The sequence below is a fragment of the Bombina bombina genome, chromosome 5 (genome assembly GCF_027579735.1).
Source record: "Bombina bombina isolate aBomBom1 chromosome 5, aBomBom1.pri, whole genome shotgun sequence".
In the NCBI taxonomy this organism is placed as follows: Eukaryota; Metazoa; Chordata; class Amphibia; order Anura; family Bombinatoridae; genus Bombina; species Bombina bombina.
In genome coordinates this window covers 574,295,256-574,302,104 of record NC_069503.1, presented here as the reverse complement: position 1 = coordinate 574,302,104, position 6,849 = coordinate 574,295,256, and positions in this window count along the sequence as shown.

The window sequence follows — 6,849 nt, the reverse complement described above, 5'->3', positions numbered from 1 at the left end:
ATTTCAGATTCAGGAAAAATTTCTCAACAGGCTGAACCTGATGTTGTGACATTTAAATTTAAACTAGAACATCTCTGCGCACTGCTTAAGGAGGTGTTATCTACTCTGGATGATTGTGACAACCTGGTCATTCCAGAGAAATTATGCAAGATGGACAGGTTGCTAGAGGTTCCGGTGCACCCCGACGCTTTTCCTATACCCAAGCGGGTGGCGGACATAGTAAATAAGGAGTGGGAGAAGCCCGGCATACCTTTTGTTCCCCCTCCTACTCTAAACAAGCGCACTACTATTCCTATCGAGGATAATTGTGCTTTCAAAGATCCTATGGATAAAAAATTGGAGGGTTTGCTTAAAAAGATTTTTGTACAGCAAGGTTACCTTCTACAACCCATTTCGTGCATTGTTCCTGTCACTACAGCAGCGTGGTTCTGGTTCGAGGAACTAGAAAAGTCGCTCAGTAGAGAGACTCCATATGAGGAGGTTATGGACAGAGTTCACGCACTTAAGTTGGCTAACTCTTTTATTTTAGATGCCGCTTTGCAATTAGCTAGATTAGCGGCGAAAAATTCAGGGTTTGCAATTGTGGCGCGCAGAGCGCTTTGGCTAAAGTCTTGGTCAGCGGATGTATCATCCAAGACAAAATTACTTAATATCCCCTTCAAGGGTAAAACTCTCTTTGGGCCAGAATTGAAAGAGATTATCTCAGACATCACTGGGGGAAGGGGCCACGCCCTTCCACAAGATAGGCCTTTCAAAGCCAAGAATAAGTCTAACTTTCGTTCCTTTCGTAATTTCAGGAACGGACCGGCCTCTAATCCTGCATCCTCTAAGCAAGAGGGTAACGCCTCACAGTCCAAACCAGCCTGGAAACCGATGCAGGGCTGGAACAAGGGTAAGCAGGCCAAGAAGCCTGCTGCTGCTAACAAAACAGCATGAAGGAGTAGCCCCCGATCCGGGACCGGATCTAGTGGGGGGCAGACTCTCTCTCTTTGCTCAGGCTTGGGCAAGAGATGTTCAGGATCCCTGGACGCTAGAAATAGTTTCTCAGGGTTATCTTCTGGAATTCAAGGAACTACCCCCAAGGGGAAGGTTCCACATGTCTCACTTATCCTCAAACCAAATAAAGAGACAGGCGTTCTTACATTGTGTAGAAGACCTGTTAAAAATGGTACACCCAGTTCCAATGACGGAACAAGGAATGGGATTTTACTCAAATCTGTTCGTAGTTCCCAAAAAAGAGGGAACCTTCAGACCAATTCTGGATTTAAAGATCCTAAACAAATTTCTCAGGGTACCATCGTTCAAAATGGAAACCATTCGAACGATTCTACCTACTATCCAGGAAGGTCAATTTATGACTACTGTGAATCTAAAGGATGCGTACCTACATATTCCTATCCACAAAGAACATCATCAGTTCCTAAGGTTCGCCTTTCTGGACAAACATTACCAGTTTGTGGCCCTCCCATTCGGATTAGCCACTGCTCCAAGGATTTTCACAAAGGTACTCGGGTCCCTTCTAGCGGTTCTGAGACCAAGGGGCATTGCAGTAGTACCATACTTGGACGACATTCTAATACAAGCTTCGTCCCTTTCAAAAGCAAAGGCTCATACAGACATCGTTCTTGCCTTTCTCAGATCTCACGGATGGAAGGTGAACATAGAAAAAAGTTCTCTGTCTCCATCGACGAGAGTTCCCTTCTTGGGAACAATAATAGATTCCTTAGAGATGAGAATTTTTCTGACACATATCAGAAAGTCAAAACTTCTAAGCGCTTGTCAAGTTCTTCATTCTGTTCCACGTCCTTCCATAGCTCAGTGCATGGAAGTAGTAGGGTTGATGGTTGCAGCAATGGACATAGTTCCTTTTGCGAGAATTCACCTAAGACCATTACAACTGTGCATACTGAAACAGTGGAATGGGGACTATACAGACTTGTCGCCAGTGATTCAAGTAGATCAGAAGACCAGAGATTCACTCCGTTGGTGGCTAACCCTGGACCACCTATCCCAGGGAATGAGCTTCCGCAGACCAGAGTGGGTCATCGTCACGACCGATGCCAGTCTAGTGGGCTGGGGCGCGGTCTGGGTATCCCTGAAAGCTCAGGGACTATGGTCTCGGGAAGAGTCTCTTCTCCCGATAAACATTCTGGAACTAAGAGCGATATTCAATGCTCTCAGGGCTTGGCCTCAGCTTGCAAGGGCCAGATTCATAAGATTCCAATCAGACAACATGATGACTGTGGCGTATGTCAATCATCAGGGGGGAACAAGGAGTTCCCTGGCGATGAAAGAAGTGACCAAAATAATACAATGGGCGGAGACTCACTCCTGCCACCTATCTGCGATCCACATCCCAGGTGTGTAAAACTGGGAAGCGGATTATCTGAGTCGTCAGACATTTCATCCGGGGGAGTGGGAACTCCACCCGGAGATCTTTGCCAAGTTGACTCAATTATGGGGCATTCCAGACATGGATCTGATGGCGTCTCGTCAGAACTTCAAGGTTCCTTGCTACGGGTCCAGATCCAGGGATCCCAAGGCGACTCTAGTAGATGCAATAGTAGCGCCTTGGACCTTCAACCTAGCTTATGTGTTTCCACCGTTTCCTCTCATTCCCAGGCTGGTAGCCAGGATCAAACAGGAGAGGGCCTCAGTGATCTTGATAGCTCCTGCGTGGCCACGCAGGACTTGGTATGCAGACCTGGTGAATATGTCATCGGTTCCACCATGGAAGCTACCTTTGAGACAGGACCTTCTTGTTCAGGGTCCATTCGAACATCCAAATCTGGTCTCCCTCCAGCTGACGGCTTGGAGATTGAACGCTTGATTCTATCAAAGCGTGGGTTTTCAGATTCTGTGATAGATACTCTGGTTCAAGCCAGAAAACCGGTAACTAGAAAGATTTACCATAAAATATGGAAAAGATATATCTGCTGGTGTGAATCCAAGGGATTCCTATGGAATAAGATAAAGATTCCTAAGATTCTTTCCTTTCTACAAGAGGGTTTGGATAAAGGATTATCTGCGAGTTCTCTAAAGGGACAGATTTCTGCTTTATCTGTCTTACTACACAAACGACTGGCAGCTGTGCCAGATGTACAAGCATTTGTTCAGGCTTTGGTTAGGATCAAGCCTGTTTACAGACCTTTGACTCCTCCCTGGAGTTTAAATCTGGTTCTTTCAGTTCTTCAAGGGGTTCCGTTTGAACCTTTACATTCCATAGATATTAAGTTGTTATCTTGGAAAGTTTTGTTTTTGGTTGCTATTTCTTCTGCTAGAAGAGTTTCTGAGTTATCTGCTCTGCAGTGTACCCCGCCCTATCTGGTATTCCATTCAGATAAGGTTGTTTTGCGTACTAAGCCTGGTTTTCTACCAAAGGTTGTTTCCAACAAAAATATTAATCAGGAGATAGTTGTACCTTCTTTGTGTCCAAATCCAGTTTCAAAGAAGGAACGTTTGCTACACAATTTAGATGTAGTCCGTGCTCTAAAATTCTACTTAGAAGCTACAAAAGAGTTCAGACAAACTTCTTCTCTGTTTGTCGTCTATTCTGGTAAAAGGAGAGGTCAAAAAGCGACTTCTACCTCTCTTTCCTTTTGGCTTAAAAGCATCATCCGATTGGCTTATGAGACTGCCGGACGGCAGCCTCCTGAAAGAATCACAGCTCACTCCACTAGGGCTGTAGCTTCCATATGGGCCTTCAAGAACAAGGCTTCTGTTGATCAGATATGTAAGGCAGCGACTTGGTCTTCACTGCACACTTTTGCCAAATTTTACAAATTTGATACTTTTGCTTCTTCGGAGGCTATTTTTGGGAGAAAGGTTTTGCAAGCCGTGGTGCCTTCCGCTTAGGTAACCTGATTTGCTCCCTCCCTTCATCCGTGTCCTAAAGCTTTGGTATTGGTTCCCACAAGTAAGGATGACGCCGTGGACTGGACACACCAATGTTGGAGAAAACAGAATTTATGCTTACCTGATAAATTACTTTCTCCAACGGTGTGTCCGGTCCACGGCCCGCCCTGGTTTTTTAATCAGGTCTGATGAATTATTTTCTCTAACTACAGTCACCACAGTACCATATGGTTTCTCCTATTTTTTCCTCCTGTCCGTCGGTCGAATGACTGGGGTGGGCGGAGCCTAGGAGGGACTATATGACCAGCTTTGCTGGGACTCTTTGCCATTTCCTGTTGGGGAAGAGATATTCCCACAAGTAAGGATGACGCCGTGGACCGGACACACCGTTGGAGAAAGTAATTTATCAGGTAAGCATAAATTCTGTTTTTCCTCTGATTTTCATTCCAATCTTTGTGAACTTTAGAGTATCTTAGCCTTTTCACCCTGTCCCCCTTCCAAAAAAAGTGGTTTCTTGGCTTCTACCCTTCCACAAAGACCATTCATGATCAAGCTTTTTCAGACTATAGAAGGATCAACATGGCACCCCGATGAAACTGCCAGATGCTGAGCCAGGTCCTTGCTGGCCTTCTTCTGGTCTCTCAAAGAACAAACTCTGAGAAACTTCACATCAGATTTTGAAAGTTTTCTTGGCCTTACAGTCCTTTTTTGTCCTTGACCTCTCCTGTTTCTTCAAATTTCTTTATAACCGCTTGAAAACCACATCTTGAGTATCCAGTTTGTTTGCTGATTCTCCTTTAAAAGTGGCCTTGCTAATGAAAAAGTATGATTTTATGTCTTTTAAATTCTGTGATCTTTGGCATTTTGAATGGAATGATGTGATTGAAAGTTGGTCTTATTAGCAAGCTTCCGATAAATTAAACTCTTACCACATATGTATGTAATGCTTAAGCATGTCATAAACCTTGTGTAATAGACCTTTTTCACTGCAGTCATTTTGACATCAATTAGTTGGACAATCACAGGTGCTAGCAATTACATTAATTAGGGTTCCATTCCATTAAGGTTTATGAGAGCTAGGATCCTGCTATTACTCAAGTTTAAGGGGAGGTCACACTAAATACTTGACACATTAACCTATAGGAGTTGTTTTGTTTTTTTCTGATTTTTTTTCTGTTTTTAATACTACATACACATATCCTGTATTGTCTGGTTGTATTCTAATAAAGAGACAGAGGAATAATTATATATGGTCATTATACCATTGCTAAAACAACAAATCTAATGATGGCCTAAGACTTTCCACAGTACTGTAAAAAAAACAGACGTGGACTGCACTCTCAAACCAGAGTACACATCCTAAGCTATTTGCAAAACAGCAAGCAGCTGTATTTGAAACCAGTGACCCAGGCAGTAAACTTTATACCAGTCTGAGTGCAAAACCCAATAGGAGAAATCCCGCCAAAAATTGAAACAGTGCAAAGAATAGTCAGAACTAGCTTCTATGCACTCAGGTAGGCTAAAAGCACAAAAGGGAGGAGTTTATTACAGTGTTTGGCCAAACCTAAAGACAATGCATGCTGACTTTCAACCAAACACACTGCAATCTCCTGAGGGTGTCACAACTGGAAAGGATCCAAGAAGAGACTGTGAAGTGGTTCCTGGGCTTATCACAATTTTGACACAAAAATAATGACACCAACTGTGAAATCCAGCATGGCCAGATGTTTAAAAATGTATTGTGTCCTTGCTATATGTGATTCCAAAAGTTTGCTAATATCATTTTATAGGTTCATTATAAACTATTTGTTAAGCCAGAGCAATTGTACAACTTCACTGTCTGTAAGACTATAGTCACTATCTGTAAGACTATAGTATCTAGTTCTTGCTATGCCATCTGGCTGCTCACTTGTCTACCCCCTGAACAAACTATCGTACTTCCAGCATGTGCCTGCAGATGGACATTCCCTCATATGCAAAGCACAACTACTGCAAGTGGTCTATAATATTGAAGAGTATCTGAGGGAGGTGGAGCTCTAAGAGGACAAAGACTGTTCTTAAACTGAAGAGGCCACCCAGAGATGCTTTTGCTGTTCACATGTTATGAGTCACTGTGGAGTGTACAGAGCAGGGAACTGTTGATGCTATTGGGGGGGGGGGTGCTAACTATTCAGGTTGAGAAATAAAGCTGTAGTGTTGTTTGGGGGTAGATGTAGGGCTGGTTGGGTCTTTGTGTAGATAGACCAGTAGTTTGGGGATTCTGGGAGGTAGATGGAGAGTATTGGAGAGACTGTACCAATATGCAGTGATAAACTGTAGCCTATTCAGCTTTTTATTATGGTTAGCTATTATAGAAATAAGTGTGTATGATTTTCTCTACAGTATTTTCACATAGATTCATGTTATAATTAATGGTATATCTTAGTATTAGGCTTACATTATTATTAATAGATTTGCAAATTTTCTGTTACATTTCTATAGTTGTTTTATTGTATGTTATTCTGTTAGAATAAAAGGGGCAATGTAAGAATATATAACCAACCTACCCCCATCTTCTTGCTTTTCTATTTTGTATCTATTCAGCATTTCTGAACTAACACTGAGCTGTTGTTTTTGTCAACTTAGTCTACTGACATCTTTTCTCAGAGAATAACATTTTTATCTGGCTGTCAAGCATAACCATGCCTGCTAGTGTCAACATAGTCTCACCACATTTCTTCTTATCTTATACCAATGACGAATGTCTACGTTTCTTGCCTTTTACATAAACAATTTTATGTTTAAAGTTCTGCAATTTTCTAAATGAGTATGATGCAATAAGGGGGCGTGTTTGAAGACCCTCTGTGTCAATTTACAATGTATGTGATGTATACTATATAACCGCAGCACTGTTCAAAATAAACAGAGAAGACTAATTCTGTGTGCGTGTCTGATTTTGCTCTCCAAGGCCTTGTGTGGTGAAATGCTCTTCTCCAGCTGAGGTTTAGAATACTT